The sequence below is a fragment of the Macaca thibetana genome, chromosome 7, assembly GCF_024542745.1.
Source record: "Macaca thibetana thibetana isolate TM-01 chromosome 7, ASM2454274v1, whole genome shotgun sequence".
NCBI lineage: Eukaryota > Metazoa > Chordata > Mammalia > Primates > Cercopithecidae > Macaca > Macaca thibetana.
This window is the reverse complement of record NC_065584.1, coordinates 80865139-80888087: the sequence shown is the minus strand read 5'-3', so window position 1 is coordinate 80888087 and position 22949 is coordinate 80865139. Positions and strand designations below refer to the sequence as shown.

Here is a 22949-nt window from a genome sequence, read left to right as displayed (position 1 = left end):
ACTAATGCCGATCACAAGGGTTCTCACCTCATGATCTTGTCACCTACCAAAGGCCTCACCTTTTTGTACCAAAATATTATGAATTAGATTTCATAATATGAATTTTGGAGGGGCACAATCAGATCCTAAGAAGTAGCATTTTATTGAGATTTTTTGCATCAATATTCATAAGCCTTATTAGTCCATAGTTTTCTTTTTTTGTAGTGTCTTTGTCTGGCTTTCACATCACTGGGTAATGCTGGCCTTATAGAATGAGTTAGTGTTCCTCTTCTTCAGGGTTTTTGGAAGAGTTTGAGAAAGATTTGTGTTAATTTTGTAAATGTTTGATAGAATTCACCATTGATGCCACCTAGTCCTGGATATGTTTGTTTTTTTTTTCTTTTTTCCCTTTGGATGTTTTGTATTACTGATCCAACACCCTTACTATTTTGTTCTGTTCAGATTTTCTATGTTTTCATGATTCAGTCTTGATAGTACATTTCTAGAAATTTGTCATATGATCTGCATAACCCAGTTTGTTGGCATGTGGTTGTTCATAGTGCTTCCTTATAATCCTTTTCATTTCTATAAAATTCATAGTAATGTCCCTTTTCATTTGTAATTCTAGTTATTTTAATTTCTCTTTATTTCTGAGTCAATCTAGCTAAAAGTTGGTATTTTTTTATTTTTTCAAAAGACTAATTTATAATTTCATTGATTTTCTCTATTTTTTTCTATTCTTTATTTATATCTGCTCTAATTTTTACTATTTCCATCTTGAATGCTTGATTTTAGTATTCTATTCTGTCTTCCATATCTCAGTTTAACTTTTAGATTATATATAATGTAGTTATAAAAACTTTTGATATTCTTACCTTCTAATTCTAACATTTGTTTCTGTTTGAGTCTGTTTTGATTGGTTGGTTTATCTCCTCATAATGTCTTTTCCTATCATTTGGTATGCCTGGTAATTGTTGACTGGATACCTGCTATTGTAATTTTTACTTTTAGAATGACAGATCTTGTTTTCTTCCCAGTATTTTTGAGCTTTGTTCTGTACTGCAGTTAAGTTGCTTGTAAATAATTTTCCCTTTTATGTCTTCCTTTTAAGATTTATTAGGCAGGAGAAGAACAGTGTTTAGTTTATACCCAGTTATTTTTCACTATGGAGGCAAGGCTCGCTGTAGAGTCCATCCAATGACGTACAATTTATAGGATTTTCCAGTGTGGCTGGTAGAAGCAGACATTATTTCTGGCCCTGTGTAAGTGCTAGGCAGTGTTACTTCCAATCGTTTTGGCTGGTTCTTGTCTTGGCTATCTTCACATAGTTTCCTACCATGTATCCAGTGATTAGTGTTCTGCTGAATATGTAAGAAGTACCCACCCAGTGCAGAGCTCAAAGATTCTCTGTGCAGATCTCTCCTCTCTAGCATTTCTTCCTGTGAATTATATCTGCCTTGGTTGGCCTGGATGTTAGTTATATCTCCTCAACTAAGGAAATCTACAGGTATAGGTTTCCACCCCTCTTTGTTATGTGTGAATGCTCTCTCAAGGTAGTAAGTTTGGTCAATCAAAGGGCACATCACATTTGGGTTCTGTCTCTCAGGGATCACTGGCCTCTGTTACCTGATATCCAGTGTCTTGAAAATCACTGTTTTAGCTCTTCTGTCCTTTTTTTTTTTTTATGTTGTGCGATGCAGGAGGAAAAAAATTACTCCCTGTTACTTCACCTTAGCCAGAAGAATTGCTACTTCTTTTGATTAAACTCTCAGTTAGCTGACAGGGATAATCTTTCAGTTTTTGCAAGAAAAAGGTACATGATTTATTTTATAAGCACTTGCCTACATGAGCATGTCTCTAAAAACTGCCTTTACTCGTAAAAAAGGAATTACTTGACTGGGCATAAAATGCTTGTATCACATATTTTTGTACTAAATATTTATTTGAGTATTATTATATTGTCTTTTGTCAGAGTATTTTTAAAAATTCTGTCTATTTTTCCCAATGTTTAGGCTTTTTAAATTTTGTTACAATACCCCCACCTTGTATATGTTCCATTTTAATAGGCAATTTATTTCAGTTTTCTTAACTGTGTCTCAATACAAGCTCTAAATAATTTGCTGATATTTGGATACATTAGGCTGAGAGATGATCTATTTACTCTTAAAAATGTTGATATAATTCTCTTCATTCCTCACTCTAAGCAAAACACATGCAATTCCCATCTTCCTTCCTTCTCATTATTGTAATATTCTAATACCATTATTCCAGTATTAAGTGTTTATTGTGACTTTACAAACTCCATTTACACCTTTGCCGTGTAAAGTACTATAATTTTCTTTTTACTTTCTTGCAAGACTGTTTTTGTCGTCCTGCAACATACATCATCTTTTTAATTTATATGCTTATTTGTTTACTTTTAAGTATGTATTTATCACCAATTTATCCATAACCTCTCCCCAAATAGTGTAAATATTTACTTACCATATTAAAAACGTTCAGGGATTCTATTAATTTTAACTACTTAAAACTTTCCTAGAAACTTCTGATATATACCAATGTTGTTGGTCTCTTTTAAATTACTACTATTTTTTGATTTATGTTTTTGAGACAGGGTTTTGTTCTGTCACCCAGTCTGGAGTGTAGTGGTGGGATCATAGCTCACCGCAGTCTCAAATCCCTGGGCTCAAGTGATCGTCCTGCCCCAGCCTCCCGAGCAGCTGGAAACATGGGTGCCTACCACCGAGCCCAATTAATTAAAAAAAAAATGTTTTGTAGGGATGCAGTTTTGCTACGTTGCTCAGGCTGATTTTAAACTCCTGGCCTCAAGCAATCCTCTTACCTTGGCCTTCCAAAGTGCTGGGATTACAGGCCAGAGCCCCTGTGTCTGGTCTGATTGGTCTATTTATTTTATTTTATTTTTTAGGTTTGCTTCATGGTTGTAATCCTTCGGGGTCTCCTCTGATAAACAGTCTTGTTTTTCCTGCATCTTTCCTGTATCTTTCTAATTTTGGTTTGTTCTTTTATTTTTGTGAGAACATTCTCCAGTGGCTTTCTAAGTAATGGTGCATTGGAAGTAAATTTATAAGATCTTGGACTGATCATGTTGTCTTTATTCAGCCGCTTTCTTGGTAATTTGTTTAGATCAAGAATTCCACGTTGGAAATTAAGTCTTCTACTAAGCTAGAAGGCAGGGTTGTTGTTGCAAAGTCTAATAGCATCATTCTCTTAATCTTTTTAACATTCCTTTTTCTCTTTAAAGCTTTTTGAATCGACTTTTTGCTCTAAATATAATGGAGATGTAATTATCACTAGTCTAGTTTCACTGCTTGTTTTGGGCATTTATTCAGTGAATCTTTCTGTCTACAAAGTCAACAAAATGTCTTCAAATTTATGATACAATTCTGCTAAGTTTTTTCTTTCTGCTATGTTTTTCTAATTTCTCATAAATGTTTTCTATTTTTTTCATGCTTTTTTGAAATAGATTCCTTTTGTAAAATGGATGTGATATCCTTTTTCATATTTCTGAAAATATTAATAATAGTTTTTATTACGTGGAGGTAGATAATTTTACTGCCTAATCTGTTTACTCTAATTGTGTTTTTTACTTGTATATTTACATTGTCTCTGTCTTTTATTTCATTATCTTTTCCTGGATATCTAATTTAAATCTCTGTGTACATAGATAGAGTTGACCAATGCTAGCCTTCGGTGTAGGGAGACACCAGGTTGATTCATTGGGAAATCTCCATTATTTTAATTATAATTTGCATATCTTCCTTTGGTCACATTTTTCAGAAAACATTTTAGTATCCTGCATGGGAGAATATAAACCTTGCTGTGTGCATTTAAGAAGTGAAAAGAGGAGACTACTGGATATATCAGAATTCCGTGTAAAGAGTCAAATTTCTTGTTCTCCGTATGGTCCCATTACCTTTAACTTTGCTGGATACCTAATAGTGCAGAAGGCCTCTAGTTGAGTCTCTTTAGAGAATAAATCTTCTGCCTTCTTCCTGAGGGGGAAAACATAAATACCACACATTGATTGAGGAACTCTGGTCATTCAACATCTTTTAAAATGGATTTTCAAATAATCTTGTTTATCAGGCTGACTTTCACAAATATCTGATGCCATCAAAACCAGTTTTCTTCATTGGCATCTTAAGACCAAGTTTCTCAGAACAACAAGTTACCTCTTGTTTTTTTTTTTTTTTTTTTTTTTTTTTTTTTTGAGACGGAGTCTCGCTCTGTCGTCCAGGCTGGAGTGCAGTGGCGCGATCTCGGCTCACTGCAAGCTCCGCCTCCCGGGTTCACGCCATTCTCCTGCCTCAGCCTCCCGAGTAGCTGGGACTACAGGCGCCCACAACCGCGCCCGGCTAATTTTTTGTATTTTTAGTAGAGACGGGGTTTCACCGTGGTCTCGATCTCCTGACCTTGTGATCCGCCCGCCTCGGCCTCCCAAAGTGCTGGTATTACAGGCGTGAGCCACCGCGCCCGGCTACCTCTTGTGTTTTTCTGCATTTTACTTTGGGAACTTCTGTTGCTGTTTATCATCTTTCCTGTTCTTTGGCCTTGCACACTAATGATTAAAAATAAAAATACTTGGCTCATATTTTATTGATAGTTGGAGAAGAATTGGAGGAAAGTGAGTCCAAACTTTCATTTCTAATGAAGTTTCTTCTCCAAATTTTCTCTTGATTTACAACTTAATTTTCTTTTCCAAAATATGAATCTTTTATTTAATTTTCATATGTTTTATTTGAAGTATGTAGTAAGCATTGTCAGTCTTAATCTCAGAGTATTTTATGTCAGCATATATATATATTTTGCTTTATTTATTCTGCTGTACACTTTTATGATAAACCAATAATCCTTGGGCTAGCCGTGTGTGAAGCATAAGCCCCAATATGTACTTCTAAGAATCTTCTTATTCCTTGCCTCTACCTAAAGTGTTTTACTCTAGAGAGAAAGTGTAAGATAATTAGTATGCCTATGTCTACCCTACCTTCTTATTGCTCCTTTCTTGAAGTTTTAGTCTTTGAATAGATAAAAATATATGAAGCCAAGAGGCCTGAGAACAATGATCTAATCACTTCATAAAATTTTCCCCTCATAGTAGAGGAAGGAATCGCTATTTAGTTTTCTATTTGAAACAACCAAAAATATATTGAGGGGATATTTATAACATGCAAAAGAAAAGAACTATTCCTACCTTCTCTTATGTTACTAATGTTATTTAGTTTTGTAAGCATGAGCTGGACATTTTGTTTTTCTCAGCAGCTCCTTAGACTTAGTAAAATATCATTTCAAATTTTGAATACTTTTTGTCATCTCAGTTTTGATAATGAATGTTTTCATTTATTTATTCATCGCTGATTTTTCGTATATATATATATATATATATATTTTACAATGCCAGGAGATGTGTCTGAAGCTAATTAATTGGACCTTACTTAAAAAAGAAACTGAGTTGTTAATATGTCTTATTATTTTATCTTTGGTAATGATATACTTACATTTATCCACAATTAGAATTATATATACAAATAATGTATATATCAAAATATCATTATATGTCCTATAGTAAGTAATTCCTAAATATTCTGTAATTATTTGATATTTTCAATTGTATAAAGTATGAAAGAACAAATATTTAAAGCAATATCTAAATATGTATTTATATATATTATAATAAATTAAAATATTTATATCTTATTCTCATACTTAGGGCAAAGTATTTATATGTTTTTGAAGTATCATGTCTGAAATATTTCCTAATTCAATATTTGAGCATGGGAGAAATGAATTTCACTGCCACGCTAGCTTGGGAGCTTTGTGTTAGTACCTTCTGCTATTTGGTTTATGATGTAGGCAAGGAAAGCCTTGCAGAGATTAATGAGGGATGATGGCTCACAGCCATTTTGAAAGAAATTATTTTGCTTATTTATATTCAACAGAACCACATCAATCAGCAAACAGAAGTATGGAGTCATTCTTTCCTTGTGTTTCAATGTCTGCATTACAGTGTCATTTACTGAAATGACCATTCACATGGAACTGGGCAAAAAAATTCTTACTCACATAATCACAGAGATAAGAACTAAATTTGGCAGATTTCCTTTCTTCCTTTTAATTGAATATTATGATGAGCATTTTTTTTTTATAAAGACAAATAGCTGTGATGAACAATTACTAGGAAAATAGAAAGTGAATGCTTAATTTCTGTCTGAAACATTAAATACACAAATCAACACTTATTGATAAAGTTCCTAAAACTGTCGATTTGTGAAAATATCTTTTTTTATGAGTTTACCTGAATTGTTTTCTCCATTAAAATGCAAATGCCTCAACTTGTCTCTTAAAACCTTAAATAAGAAGAGAAAATCCTATTTTGGGGAGAAGAGAGGAAGAAACATGGCTACCCATGAGAAAAATAAAGGTTTTTGTTTCATTTGCAAGCTAGGTATGGCCTTGGTACTAAATTCTGATCAGTTATTTGAAATTTCCAGTACATGTCTTGATATGAAAAAGATGTAACACCTTCATTTCTTTCTCTTTTTGCACACTGAAATAAAAAATGATTGGAGTTCAAATTGCTACTTGGACCAGAAGGTGGAAGGCATGCACTTGGGGTCATGGAGAACAAATGACCCCAAGAAGAAGGACTGGCTCAGCTGTGAACCACTTATCTTTGGATTTCATTTATAAGTGAGAGAAATATATTCTTTCTCTCTTTTTTGGGGGGGCAGTGGCACCTGCATCCACACTATTTCTGATTGATGCAAAGTGTTTCAGCCTTCATTCTATTTTTTAAACCTTATCTTTTTACCTATTACTACAGTCCAGCTAGATTAGATGTTCAATGTTCCTTTAGTAAGCATTATGCCTTTTCAGGTTTGACCTTTTGTTCAATCTGTTCTTTCTGCACAATACAAGATATTCCCCAGGATATAAGTTTGGAATTCTCTTCAAGCACATTTTGACTTCCTTAGATCACCCTAAGATGATCTTTTTCTCAATTCCTATATTATCATTCTATGTAATTTACCATAAGTATGTTATATACTGAGTGTTTTGAGGGCCAGAACCAGTTCCCCATTGTAGCAAACTATATTGAGCACCTATTGTGTGTCACGCCTTATGCAAGAGATGACTGAGGTAGGAAGGATGATAGAGACAGTATCCATTCTCACAAATATTTCATAATTTAGTGAAGTAAAGGTATACATACAACTAATACTAAAATAATAACTCAGCATAATGAACAACACATTATAGAATTACAGAAGAGGAAGTGATTAGTTCTTCTGGAGATGGGATGAGCAGGAAGCTCTAAATAATTTCTCCAAGGAGAAGATATTTGGGCTAACCTCAAAGGATAAATATACATTTACTTGGGAGGAAATGTCTGAGGAAACTTAAGAGAGCTCTGGATATCCAGCTGGAACAAAGTATTGACTTTGTGTTAAAGAGCTGGAAGAAATAAATGCTACTCTTCATTAGAAAATGTGGCGCTGTCAATGAATGTAAGCATGGGACAAATGGACAAACGTTTACGTATGTGACATTTATATGCTTTTTGTTCAAAAAAAGAAGAAAGCTCTGATGAAAAGATGAGAAATAGATTTAATGAGGAATAATTGATGTGAGTAGACTGAAGAAGATGAATCCAACAAATTGGTCAGTGGAGAAACAAATGAAACCCAAGCAATGGAAATATGTCACTAGGTAAGGAATTTTGAATGAAAGCGAGGTAAAAAGAAAGACTACTCTGACTACATTCTTTGTAAAGTTGTGCATATACATAGTTTCTAGGAGAAAGTTGCTTATGTGATTGCGGGCTTGGAAATTAAGGTAAAGATGGTGAACAGCAGCTGTGGAGACAGGGAAAGAGAGAAATGAAGGGGGCTAGTGTGAGTATGCATTTAAAGCAAAAGGCAAAAGTATTCATGTCCAGATTTGGAAGGAGGCCAAGAGATGACTAATGCACTGAAGAAATAAGTAGAGATTAAGAAACCAGAGATTTCCTAAGAACTGATGTGGTAGGAGTATTATACTTCTTTGCTTGCCTTCATAGTATATAGCACAATGCCTTCTACTGAGTCCTCATAAATACTTATTGCATTAATACACTACAATCCATCCCAAATCACCTTCTTTATTGTTGTTTAAATGTAATGAGTTTTTAGGGAAGAAAACAAAATGGAATTATTCTGGAGAAGAGCTGTGGGGTATGTTGGCATAGGTAGCTTTATCTCCATCTGTGGGTGTTCACTAAGACCTAATGGGATAAATTTACTCAAAGTATTCCTGATTGTAGCTTTCTAATGAGGTTGACTATGTCTCTTTTTAAGGCTTTTTTAAATGTAATTTGCAGAATGTAGATTTTTACTTATGTTTTGAACAAAAATGAGCTATTTAAGGGGAAACATAGATATAGAGAAGAAAACAGTATAAGTTCAGCATTGGATAAACAGCCCAGAGGTCCGAAGATTTGTCACAATGTGTGAGGTTTTTCCAAGATCACAGGATTGCTTCTTATTAGAAAAGATGTAGCATTTATAGAAAATCACTTAAAGGATTGTGTAGCTCAGAGGAGAAAAAAGCAATATTCTGGTAGGCTGCCTTTTGAAGCAGTAAACACCTTTCATGTCATTTAATAATGGCTTGGATAGGTTTGAATAACTATGTCAAGCATTCTGAACACAAGGAATGTAAATTTGGTGAACTCTTTCAGTCATCTGAATCTTGAATCAACCAGTCACAGTATCTTAAAACAGCTTGTTTGATTCATTTAAGCTTGTGGTTACAGTAGGGTTAAGATTCTCAGGCCTACTGTTGTTTCCCATGTAGTTGTTGTGGAAGAAGAATATACACCAATTTTCTCCTTTCTAGGGCACATATCAAACTGATACGTGGTTTTAAGCAAAAGAGAAAAAATGGCTCATGTTTTCCCTGTTTATAAGGCAAAAATCAAGCCATTTCTAAGTAATATAGAGATTATGATCCCAACTGAGCTCAAGACCAGAGACTGACGATTTCTTGTTTGAGTCACAAATGGTTGAATAGTCTATAGTCTATAGTGAATATATAATAGTATATTATATAGTGAATATATATTACATAGTGAATATATAATAGTATATAGTCTATAGTGAATATTTAGAATATGTGATTTAATTTTCAATCTACAAAGCCTAGTCAGAATGGAAAACTTTTCTTTTTCGACATTTTTTGTTAGTTTCTCATATTTGGATGGTGTTGTCTTATCTGAGGAATTATTTCTGCTAAATTCTTCCCAGATTGAAAGTAGGAAATTACATTTATCTAACCTATCTTCTAGTGGTTTTAGGTTGCTGCATTATAAACAGGCCAACTCCTCCCTTCCCATACCAACCTGTGCCTCATTTTCTTCATATTTCTTTAATGTTTTTGAAATAATCTTACTCATGATATAGATTCTTTGGGGAAATCCTAATTATATCAATCAAGCTTCACATAACAGTAATGCTATACATCAATCATTTCATTGACTACATTTATTATTTTTAATAGGCTTTGCAGTAAATAAACTAATTTCATTTAAAAATATTCTGGATGTTCTGAAATTCAGACTGGAGGTGAAAATTTGACTGCATGAGATATTTATTAGGTTTACAGATTAATTGCTGTCATTGGAAATACTGAAATAATATTATTAGTCAATGACCTCATTGGGTTAAATGGAACAGCAAAAGACAATGTTACAGGAAAAAAAATAAGTAGTTAGAATTTTGTTTTATTTAAGAGGATTATAGATATATTTGGAATGCCCTTTTAACAAAACAAGTCAATATTAACACCTTAGCTCATTTACTTTACCACGTTAATCAGAGACAATTCATTTAGCATTCATGTGGATTAAATAAATCCCGTCACTAACATTGGTCTTGTCTTTGATTATTTTTTCCATTTTTTAATTTTAAACCTATGTACAAGATCTAAAATAGTGAGATTCTTGTTCGATTACAATAGGGTTAAAAAAATGGGTCTATAATAAATGAAAACTCCAGGTATATATCTCACGTAAGGAAAATAAGAATTTATGATCCTGATACTGTGAAGATAACAAAGACAAGGTAGTGTGTGTGTTTATGTTTTTTGAAACATAAGTTATTAATAAATTTCCAACTATATTTCTACACCTGTATATGCTTTCATAAGGCTAGAAGGACTTTAAAATATTATCTGATTTATTGTTGTGGATAGCATGTGCTTGAGCGCATCTAGACTACCATATATTTTCCTTGGATAAGAGTCCGGTGGGGTTTAGAATAAGCTTTCCTGGAATTGAATCTCAGTTCTGTCATTAGTGATGGGTCTGAATAATTTTCTAATATTTCTGGACCTACTTTATCGTAGGTGAAAGGGACATAGTTATAAGACGGTTGTGAAGATGATGTAAAACAATCCATTTAAATGGTCTGACCTCCAAAGTCTACTCAGTAAGTAATAGCTATTATTGTTGCATGGTAACATACCTAACAACTTTGGTAAAGTAGATTTTCCCTAACACTGCTCCTATTTCCTCAAGCTAAAATCTTTTGTGAAGTCTAACTTAAATCATTTCTGCGCAGTTTAAGTCAATGTTCACCACATGCAAAAATTAAAACACACACACAAAACAACTCTTAGATATGCTTGTTTTTTCATGTTTCTATATAAAAGTTATCACTATTCTTATACTGTAGTTTTTACTGTTCTACTGTATCTCTCACAAAACTTGCAATTTGAGTTTGTTGCAAAGAAAACTTAATTAAAATATATTGACCCTCAATAGTAGTGGAGCAGAAAAAAAGTGTTGGTCTTTATGCCTGTATTTAACAAGCTAGATGATTTGGACACATCTTTCCATCAACACAACTAAAAATAGGTAAAATATTTCAAGATTTTATTTTTTCAAACCACAGAGACAGTGTCAAAAATTACCAGGCAGTACTCTAAAAAAACCAGGAACTTATTAGTTCTATTGAACTAAAAAGACCACTGAAGATTTGCTGGATCTAATGAAACTGACTTCAGCTTTTGATTGTAATTCTGTTCAAAGATTACAGAAATCAAAGCTTAAAGGTCAAAGTCTAACAGGCTACACATTACCCCGAAACTGAGGCCCTAAAAGACTATACTCTCATAACAAAGATGACACTAAACAAACCTGGCTCCCTGACATTGAAGTAGAACAGTACATCTTACAAACTGTAATCCCAAACCTTGTATTTTTCAAATGTAGTCAAGTTAGCATTCCCCTAATGTACTCAAAATTCTTAAACTAGAAATTCAGTTTAAATGATCCCAGAAACATGGTCTTCCTAGGTCCTCAGCAGAAGCAACATAAGTCATTCCTAGAAAAATACAGTTCATCTTTGACCTTAAGGAATTTTCATGAATAAATTCCCGAGAAAAATAATATATTAAAATAATAAATACACATAGCAAAATGGCATAAGGAGTTAAAAATAAGCAAAAGCAGCAGACAACAGAAAGAGATGCATACATCTTCAAATTCTGAAATAATCAGACACCGATTATAAACTAACAATAATTGTATATTTAAAGTGGACAAAATTAAATTTGAAAGTATTTGTAGAATAGTAAGCTATAATATATGACCTGAAAACACAGTAATAAAAATTAAAAACCCAATGGACATGTTTAATAGCAGATTGGACACAGACAAAGAGACAATTAGTGAATTGGACAGCAAATCAGAAGAAATTATTCGAAAGAAGCACAGAGAAGCAAAAATAAGAAAAAAATATGAGAAAAGGTAAAAAACACGGAGGATAGAGAGAAAAGATTTAATGAATAATGTGGAAAGAGACAACAGTAAAAATATGGCACAAAACAATACCTGATTACCTAAAATCTAAAAATGTCATAGAGCTAATGAAAGTCACTAATGCACAAATATACAAGTTTAGAGGACCCCAAGCATGAGCTGTATAAAGAGAAATCTACACCTAGACATACTGTTGTGAAACTACAGGTAGATGACAGATGGGGTGGGATGGGGAAGGAAATACAGATTAGCTTTAAAATATAGCAGCTGAGTTCTCATCAGTGAAAGCTAAAAGACAGAGAAAGTAACTTCTTCAGTGTTGTGAGAGAAAGTACTTATTAATGCATCATTCTATACCCAGCTAATGTATCTTTCTTTTAGCCTGAAAATGAAATAAATAATTCCGAGCCACCATCCCCTACCACCACCAAAAAACCAACCAACCAACCAAACAAACAACAAAAAAAGCCAAATGGTTGTTTTCTTGTCTATGTAATGTTTACGTACACTTTTCCTGTGGCTTGAATGTGTCGTCCAAGGTTTGTGCGTTAGAAACTTAAGGTAGTATCTTTAGGAGATGATTAGATTGTGAGGGTTCTGCCCTCATGATTGCAATGAAGTCTTTATTGCAGGAGTGACATTGTTATAACAGTGAGATTGGCTCCCACGCTCTTTTCTTCTTCCTCCTTCCACCATGGGATGATGCAGCAATAAGGCCCTCACAAGATGCTAGTGCTATGCTCTTGGACTTCCCATACTCTACAATTGTGAGTGAATCCATTTCTGTTTTTTTATGAATTACACAGTCTCAAGTATTCTATACCTTTGGCAGCACAGAATGAAGTAAGACAGGTGTATTTTTTTTATTAGGAATGTATTTAAATTCCACTTTATTTATATTCTGATATTACTCAAAGATTATGGAAGTCTGTCTTTTATCATAGAAATAAGTAGGATATAATAATAAAATGGTAAGTTGATGTTCTTTTCTGAGGAAAGCAAGATTCTAGAGCAGAATCCTAAAGATTTGTTACTTTTCCTAATACTTCTGTATCCCCATGGAGTGTTTCTCTGGTTCTTCTGGTTAGTTTGATAAGCTATTTTAAGAGTGATGGCAATTGAGTGAACATCATGTTCTCATCCCCATGACAGCCAGTAAACTTAGTGCTTTTTCACGGCCATAGGCCATCACTCAACAATAGCTAAAACATATTGCCCAACAGAGAGCAAGGAATGGAAATGTAAACACATCAGAATGAGCATGTAACCTATACACCACAGCAAAATCTTCTTAAAGAGCTTTAAGTGCTGATGGTAAAGAAGCATTTATACTATATTAGATCAAGGGACCATGAGGTAAATGCAAGCACTACAGTGTAAGTTAGAAGACCAAGCTTTTTCTGGTGTTAGATGATTTTTGGACACATTTGTCTTCAGTTTTCCCATTCAGCAATCCAAAATTGACTCATAAATAGCAACTCCTCTGTAGCACCTTCGGATTATTTCAGATGGGAATTTCTGGTGCTATACACAGTATTAAATGCATCCTACAGAGTTTGAAAGTGAATCAAATACAGTAATGAGGAAAGAGGGGAAGTCTATGAGTTTCAGAGGTTTCCTCTGAGACTTGTAAAATATGCATTAGAAGTGAGCAATTTAAGCACCATGAATTTTATTACTAGCCCAAAAGTTACCCTGAGTCTTATATTTTAGCTGATTTACATTCATGCTGTCTTCAGGGTACAATAATGAGTTCAGTCTTGCTTATATCTGGGTTCACTTTGTAAGGCAAACTCAGGAAAAGTGCTTAAAGTAATATAAGCAGAACACTAAATTATTATTTTATAATTTGTCCTCCACTTCTAAAGAAAAATGGTTGGTCAAAAGTAATATTTCTGTAAAACTTCCCAAACTGTTATCTTCCTATTATATTTTTTAAAATTCTGGTTTGTTTTCCTTCTTTACTTTTGTCCACATATCTTTTACCATCTTTTGCTTTCCCACATCATCAAACAATACCAACTGGTAACACTGCATGTATTTATTTTTATTTTATCTGTATCTTTATGTGTACATATTCTATGTATATATGTATGTATCTTTCTTTCTATCTATGTATCTTCTATCTTCTTTAAGATACCTTTATAATACCATTACTTATAGTAAAGAGTTTATGAAACATTAAAACATAATCATTGATATTATATTGTGAAAAGTTTAAATTAATGCCTTGGTGAATCATATGCATTATTTATGTTTTCTTTCACTATTTCTAAGAAGAATATCAAACAAAACAAGAATGTCAATATTTCCGAGAGTAAGCTCTTCTATTTTACCCAATTCCTCTTCTCTCTATAGCCAACATATATTCCAATCACATGCAAAGCAAAAACAAACCCAAAATCTCTGCAAAACTGTCTTTGTTTCCTTACAATAATAGATAATAAGTACTGTCGATGTTATGTGGAGCCTCCAATTTGTAATTGCTCAATTGTCACTCTTCTTTTTACTCAGCTATTAAAATAAATAGCTTACTTTTTCACTCTCAAGTCCTATAAAAAACAATAATATTATGATTTACATTATGGTGCATCTCAAGTTGTTTTAAAATCTGAACTAAAATTACCTTGAATATTTTGTGTCGGACTTCTATTACTAGCCATGCAATATTATTATAAATATCTGGGGGGTAGACCAGGAGCATAGGCCCAAGAGGAGTCATTTAGATATCAATGGCAAGACAGAAACACAATTCAAATAATTCATAATTAAGGCAGGATTTTCTTTTTGATAGTATGTATATTGGCTTAATGTTGTTTTGAATTTTATTGGAAATATTAGAAAATAATACATAAAGTATGTAATGTCAGTCTAGCTAAAACTTGTATTTTTGCGGTATATCCCTCAGTCTGATTTTTCCTACTGATTTGATAATGTCCAAAAAGCCAATATTTAAGATTCTGTTTCTCCAAAGAATATAAATAATATTCTCTTTCTGCAAAGAATATAAATAATAATGACATTAGAATCCCACAAAAGTAGTAGAACTAATGTGTACAATGATTTAATGAAATTTCTCCTGTGGCTGATGTTCAGCATTAAAATGTCAATATTAGTTGAATGCTTACCCTCACCAAATATTCTAGTAAGCAATTTATATGCAGTATCTTATTTACTGTCAATCATCCCAATAGTACCATTAATATATCTTTTGTGTTAATAAGGAAAATTCTATTTAGAGTGGTTCAAGACCTTGGGTCAGCTGCTTAGCACTGGAGGCTCTAAGTTCACTGGAATGAACTTGATTTTGTTTGATTCCGGAGTCTATGTTCTCACGCTATAAATTATTCTCTCTTTCAAGATGCTATTGGAGATCCTGGAATAGGTTTATATATTTGATCTGAATAGGACAATCTGAGTTTTTAAAGTCACTTAATATTAAGTATAAAGTGAATTTTCTTCTTACACGACAGTAATTTCTCAAAGTGAATTCTCTTCTTCTCCTCTGAAATTATGCAGTGCTCACCCCATCTCTAATCATAGTATCTTTGGTTGGCTTCTTAGCAATTGTCAGCATCTTTGCCACATGGTTGGAGGCCTGATATCAGTTTGTCACCACATAATGTATTTTTCCTATCTGTTTGGGAGCAGAGAGCAGGTGCTTGGAAATCCTGCTCTCATTCATTCTCCACACATGACTGGTCTATGTTCAGCTGAATTATGGTGAATATCGCTTGAGAACTGCTGCAGTAACTGTGCTCCAAGACCTGCCTGTAATCCTGCCCTACTATTTGATATTCATTCAGCAAAGCACATAAATGAAATTGTTAAAACTATTTAAGGACTCAGATATGCTCATATCATCTTCAAGACTTACCATCTTATTATAATACATGAGAAATCAACGTAATTCTGAAAAAGTTAAGCTTGACCTAGAGTTTGGAACACAATTGAAATACCTAATTGATGGTTTGTTATTAAACTATCAATTAAATGTATTTTTACGTTTAATTTTCGATGTTTTGACCTGCTGGTTTACAATTGAGAAACCCACTCAAAAGAGAAATGAAACTCAAAACTATAATGATCTATCATCTTACACTAGTTAAAATAGCTTTTATCAAAGAGATAGGTAATAATGGATGCTGGCCAGGATATGAAGAAAGGGGAATCCTTGTACACTGTTGGTGGGAAAGTAAATTCATGTAGCCACTATGGAGAATAGTATGAAGCTTCCTTACAAAGCTAAAAATAATACTACCATATAATTCAGCAATCCCACTGCTGGGTATATATCCACAATAAAGAAAATTAGTATATCAAAGAGATATCTGCATTCCCATGTTTATTGCAACACTGTTCACAATAGCCAACATATGGAATCACCCTAAGTATCTACCAGCAGATGAATGGATAAAGAAAATACAGTACATATACACAATGAGAAATTATTCAACTGTAAAAAATAATAAAATCCTGCCATTTGCAACTTAGATTGAAATTGAACACAAAGTTTATGTAAACAGATAATCATGTAAACAAACTTTCAAAAGACAATTTTCATTAATGCAAATATTTACATTAAACCAATCAATAATAATAAAAGTTTGCCTTGCTTTAGCAAATGTTTTAAATAAAAATTAAGATGTAAAAATATGAATAAGACAAGCCCTGATCACTCTGAAAAATAATTCTGTGTACAAATGTTTAAAGATACATGTGAACACTGAAATGACTTGGTTGAAATAGATTTACAACTGTCTTGTATTACATACTTATTTTATACCGCAAGCGTACCTATATGTAGATTCTGGAAATCTCATGCCAAGGTAGAGATTTTAAGATTAATAGCAAAGCTCCAGATATAGGTAGATTTTCATGTTTCAAAGGCAAGTATGCTTTGATACAAAATATGTTATTAGTGGAAAGCTTGCTTAAACTGTATAAGAGAGAAGTTTTTTCTTATTTCTAAGCACAGGTTTGAATTTTCTTCTGTTCATTTATTTCCCAGCAGGTGTCTCTATACAGCAGCGATATTCAGAAAGCACAAGAAGAAAAGAACTAATTATATAAAAAAGAAAATGTAGCAAGGAGAGAAATGAACTAGTCATAGAGTATATCTGTGTTGATAATATGAAGTCAAACTAAAAATATATACTCTCAATAAATAGTTATATAGCATATTTTGTTTTCCTCTTGGTTTTATTCGTTTAAACAACTTTTTGAAAAGAGACCTAGGAAAAGCTTTCAAAACAGTTTGTACTATGTACAACCTATATAGGGTGGTTGTATATATATGTATATATATGCCGATTGGACCAAATACAGACCTCTAACAGGGTATCAATTTACTCATTGCCATCTTGATCTGGTAACTTCAGCATTTCAGATGAAACTTAAAGGATGTAGAACTGATCTGTGCTATGATCATCAACAGTGATTTAAAGGTGATAGTAGACAGTAAGATATTTAAAAGCAGAAAGACAGTGTAAAATAATATCACTCAAAGATGTAATTTAGCCGACTTTCCTTGATCAATGCATTACAAAAGTCACTGTTTTCATTTAGAATGAGATGCAAAAGAGTGAATATTTTAATGCTTAATTGTCAATACATAAGCTTTATAATCAAACAAAATTTGTGCTTTGATGGATCCCAGTTAAATTTCTACCCTAAAGTAGATTAAATAAAGCATTTCAACTTTACATATTAAAGGAATTAAACTCGTGCCTTTTTAATTGTAATTGCAGATTTAATGCATCACAACATTCTGAGATGAAAACATGAAATCAATACATGCTTGAAACTTAACAGCATTAACTAAATTGCTTCTAAGTTAAACTTAAGTTTTAACATGTAGAGTTATTTCCCATACAATAAACATTCACCCGGTTTAAAAAGACATAAAAACTATAAATTTGCAACATATGATAAAATATAAATGTAAGAATATATTCAACAAAATGGTTAAAGACAGAAAAAATGTCTAACTGGATGGATCTCAAAGACAGTTTGCTCAACTTTTATATTTATCGGATTTGTTATGACATTAGTAGAAATTTGTAACATCTTAGAACTAAGTATGTCACAAAAATGTATGTGTATTTTGACCAATTATAGAGAGGTTATGGAATAATTGTACTCAATGAGGTCCCAATTTTCCTTTGGCTCTGATGTTATATTTCTTTTATCTTATGTTTATTTTAAAAAATTAATGTTAATCTGAGGGACCACTGAAGAAATATTCCAGGCTTCCATGATACTTTCAGAAATGGATTGAACTGGCTGGCCGTGGTGGCTCACGCCTGTAATCCAAGCACTTTGGGAGGTCGAAGCTGGTGGAACACCTGAGGTCGGGAGTTCGAGACCAGCCTGACCAACATGGAGAAACCCTGTCTTAAAACCAACAAACAAACAAATAGAAAATTACAAAATTAGACAGGCATGGTGGCACATGCCTGTAATCCCAGCTACTCGGGAAGCTCAGGCAGGAGAATTGCTTGCACCGGGGGAGCGGAGGTTTCAATAAGCCGAGATCGCGCCATTGCACTCCAACCTGGGCAACAATAGCAAAACTCTGTCAAAAAAAAAGAACTTTTCTAATTCATTCTAAACAGAAAATACATTTGTCAACGTTTTCTCACGAAGTCTTTTTTTTAAGTAACAAAAACAAAATTATAAAACAAATTAATGATTAAAAAACAAACAAACAAACAAAAAAAACAGCTGGGCGCGGTGGCTCACTCCTGTAATCCCAGCACTTTGGGAGGCCAAGGCGGGAGGATCACAGGGCCAGGAGATAGAAACCAGCCTGGCTAACTCGGTGAAACCCCGTCTCTACTAAAAATACAAAAACTAGCCGGGCGAGGTGGCGGGCGCCTGTAGTCCCAGCTACTTGGGAGGCTGAGGCAGGAGAATGGCGTGAACCCGGGAGGCGGAGCTTGCAGTGAGCCGAGATCGCGCCACCGCACTCCAGCCTAGGTGACAGAGCGAGACCCTGTCTCAAAAAAACCCACAAAAAAAAAAAAAAAAAAAAAAAAAAAAAGAAAGGAGGTAGTGAGAAGGCCACAAAAATGGAGAATTACCGGTAAAGGAGAATGAGTACATCTTTAAAGAGAAATCAGAGTAGATAAGGAATAAACATGGTTTTGTCCAAGAAGCCAAGAAGAAGCTCCAGGTTCTAAATCAACAAATTAAATGAAAAGGAGTGTGTCACAGGGCAACAAAAGTGGGTTACTGAAATGGAAATCCATGAGAGCAGGGTTTCGTTGGTCTTGTGTGATGCTGGAACTGACATAGAATTTTGCCTGGCAATGAAGAGTTCAGTACCACATACAGAAATTTACTACCGATAGAGTAAGGAGATCTGTCATTGTTTTATAGTTATTTTTTCCTCTTTATGGCTAACCAAGATATGGAGTTAGAATAAGCTCAGCTTTGTTGCACTCTCAGGCTTTATTTTCCACTCTGGGAACCTTCCAAAGGCATAAGACCAGTGGTGTGCTAGAGCTGCCTTCTATGGTCTATTAAAAGTCAACTATTAAATTTTTAGGAATTTTGCAAGACAGGTTTTAAATGCACATATCATTTTTCAAAAAATCTACAAAATAAATCCATACTTCCACATATTATAATAAAAACATGCAATAAATCTCAAGTCATTACTTTCTAATTATTCCACTACATTTTAATACTATTTGTGATCTTGTGGTTATTTACATCTGCGTGGATGGTGGAAAAACTATACAGTTGTCCCTCAGTATCCCTGGAGATAATTGTTTCCAGGATCACTCTCACTAAAACAGAATCCATGAATGCTCAATTCCCTGATTTAAAATGGCATATTATTTACATGTAACCTATAGATATACTCCCGTATACTTTAAATCCTCTCTAGATTATTTACAATATTAATACAATGTACATGCTATGTAAATAATTTTTATGCTCTATTATCTTTTTACTCGTATTATTTTTATTGTATGCTTATTGAGTTTATTAGAATATTTTTGACCAGCATAGGGCTTTTTTACTGTTGTTCTTTCTGAATATGCGTGTGTACATACGTGTTCTTCCGCCTGCTCTACCATATGGAAACAGTTTGCTGACATTCTTCTAGATAGCCTCCAACCCCCAATCAATACATTTAGCCCATATTATACACAGCAGAAAACAGTAGAATTTATTTGTGCTTGCAGCACCCATATGCATGGAAGAACTCAATGATGAGTAACTCAAAAGAAGTAATTCGAATTTGGAGCTTATATATAATACAATTTTAATAGGTGAAAGGGAGAGAGAGAAAGGCACCTAAGGAAAATAAATGACCTTTTAGAAAGATAAATGGGCTTTCAGGAGAAAAAAACAGGAGATAAAGTTTGTGATAATTTTGTCTACATAGTTATGAATTTTTTTTCTGTTTCCTTCAGGTCCATAAAACTCCCCTGGAGAATGGGTTTGAGGTAGGTTTTATTTACATTGTCCCTTCTGGGGTTAGATCTACCCTGAGGTGCAATTTATAGCAGCCTTATTTCCCATAAGTTTCTACTTTTACTCAGATAAAGAAAGCTCTAGGAAGGCTTTTTTTCTGCATCTGTTGAAGTGTTTTAAATAGTTTACTTAGATACATTTATTATATTTGAATGAAAAGGTTGGTGTACTTTACTTTTCAACGAATATACCAATTTTACAATTCTTTCTCCCTTACAGTAAACCTAATTTCTGACAAGTGGTTGGCTGTCTTAGCTTGACTTGAGATATGAAAATATAGGTAGAGCATTTTTCTAACAATCATCTACAAAGATGAAAATTTCCCTCCCAGATAGGCACTTGGACTTTAACACTTTGTAGAAATAAGTAGTTTATTGAAGAGTATGTGAACCCTCTTTTCTCAATAGATGGTCTTGTTAAAGATATTTTTTAAATATGACACCAAAAGAACACAAGAAATTTTGATAAATTTTATTTTATAAAAACAAGAGTATTTGTTCTGCAAACACAATGTTGAGAAAAGAAAGAAACCACAGACTGGGTTAATACGTGCAAAACACATAACTAATAAGAGACTTGTATTTGCAATATAAAAAGAATGAAATACTTAATATGAATATATATATTTTTGAGACAGAGTCTCACATTGTTACCCAGTCTGGAGTACACTGGTACCATTTTGGCTCACTGCAGCCTCAACTTCCCCGGCTCAGGTGATCCTCCTACCTCAGCCTCTCAAGTATCTGGGACTATAGGCGTGTGCCACCATGCCCAGCTATTTTTTTTTGTACTTTCTCTAGAGATGGGGTTTCACTGTGTTTCCCAGGCTGGTCTAGAATTCCTAGGCTCAACTGATGTGCCCACCTCGGTCTCCTAAAGTGCTGGGATTACAGGCGTGAGCCACTGCACCCACCCTTAATAAGACTAATTTTAAGAAAATAAACAACCAAATAGAAAGTGAGCAAAGGATTTGACAGGTATTTCACCAAAGATATATGGATGATAAATATGCATAATAAGAGTCTCAAAATCAGTAGTCATTGGGGAAATACTAATTGACACCATGAGATACCGTTACACACCTATTAGAATGAGTAATAATTTAGGATGCCTAAAACAAGTATCGGACAATTCCAAGGGCTTTCAAAGTTGCAGAACTACTGAGACTCTCATAGGTTGCTTGCAAGAATAAACGTGATATACCATTTAAAAAAATAAATTAGAAATTTCTTATAAAGTTAAACGTAAGCCTATGACTCAGTAATCCTACTCACATTATTTAACCAAGATGAATAAAGACTTAGGTTCATACAAAACCCTGTATGGAAAGGTTTATAATGGTCTTATTTATTATTGTCAAAAACTGGGAAAACCTAAACATCCTTCATCGGTTAATGAATAAATAGTGACATATGCATGCAATGAAATACCAGTCAGCAATAGAAAGACCTAATTAATAATATACACATAACATGGAGGAATCTCAAATGCATGTGCTAAGTGACAGGAGGTAGAGAGAAAAATTTTATATGATATGATTCTATCTAATGACATTCTGGAAAAGTAAAATAGGAACAGAAAACACGTTAGTGTTTGCTATGGGCTGGGCTGGTGGGAGGTGTTTACTATAAAATGCAGCAACAGGGGTTATTTGGGGGGTGATGAACTATTTTGCAGTTTGATTGTGGTCATGGTTTTATATGACTGTAAGCATTTATCAAATTTGACAGGGTGGTACATCAAAAAGTAAAATTTATTATATGTGAATTTGAAAAGTGAATAATAACAAAAATGACAACATTAATCATAAAATCCTAGATGAGTAACAATGCCAAAAAAGTGATATAAAGACAGGGAGAACTTACAGCATTAGCACAAACCATTTTTTAAAAATTTAGATCTCAGCTTCAATGTTATCTCCTCAGAAAAGTTTTCCCTGACCATTGAGTATGAAGTATCTACTCGTCATTCTCAATCACAGCATCTTAATTTAATTATCTCCCTTGCACTTAATTCTAATCCAATGTTTTCTCACTTATTTAAGTTTTTATTATTTTTTGTTGTTTGTATTCCTGTGTTAAAATGTAAGCTTATTTTCTGTAATGCTTACAACTGTGGACTGAAGACTTCGAATAATTCCTGGCATGAAGGATTACTTGATGCATTTTGGTTAAATGAACAAATGAGGATAATGTCATTAGTCTTTGAACTGAAAAGTGGGAGTTCCAAGTTTTTTAATAAGATTAACATGTATATAATAAAAAACATTCATCAAAATTGAAATATCAAATAAAAGTCTCTGAAAAGCCACAAGTATTCAATAAATATCAATTTCTTAATAATATGAGTTGGGAAGTAAAATAATAAGGGCTACAATTGACTAAAATATTTAGGTAGTATCTGGAAAAAATAGTTAAAGACTTATCAAGTATAAAAATGTTTTGAACTAAAAATAAAGAACACTGTTTAATATAAAACTATATATAAGATGAGAGAAAGAAAAGGCTGTGATTTTTTGCATAATTTGGATAAGAAACTCATCATATAGTTTTCAAATACTTGGAAGAAAAGTGAATAGCTTCAACACAGCACCAAGAAGGAACTGCATAGATGCCAAATATACAGTTTAGGACACAATCAACTCCTTGCATTAAAATGATAC

At 33.4% G+C, this 22949-nt stretch overlaps 1 protein-coding gene across 1 annotated transcript in view; it reads right to left on the bottom strand.

The window, feature by feature from the left end:
• The window catches only part of NOVA1 (NOVA alternative splicing regulator 1), a 464491-nt gene extending 443498 nt beyond the window's left edge, over nucleotides 1-20993 (bottom strand). Inside the window, exon 1 of the mRNA XM_050799748.1 lies at nucleotides 20988-20993. The gene's annotated coding sequence lies outside the window, so the exon portion shown is untranslated. The remainder of the gene's footprint in view (nucleotides 1-20987) is intronic.
• Between the last annotated feature and the right edge of the window lie 1956 nt (nucleotides 20994-22949).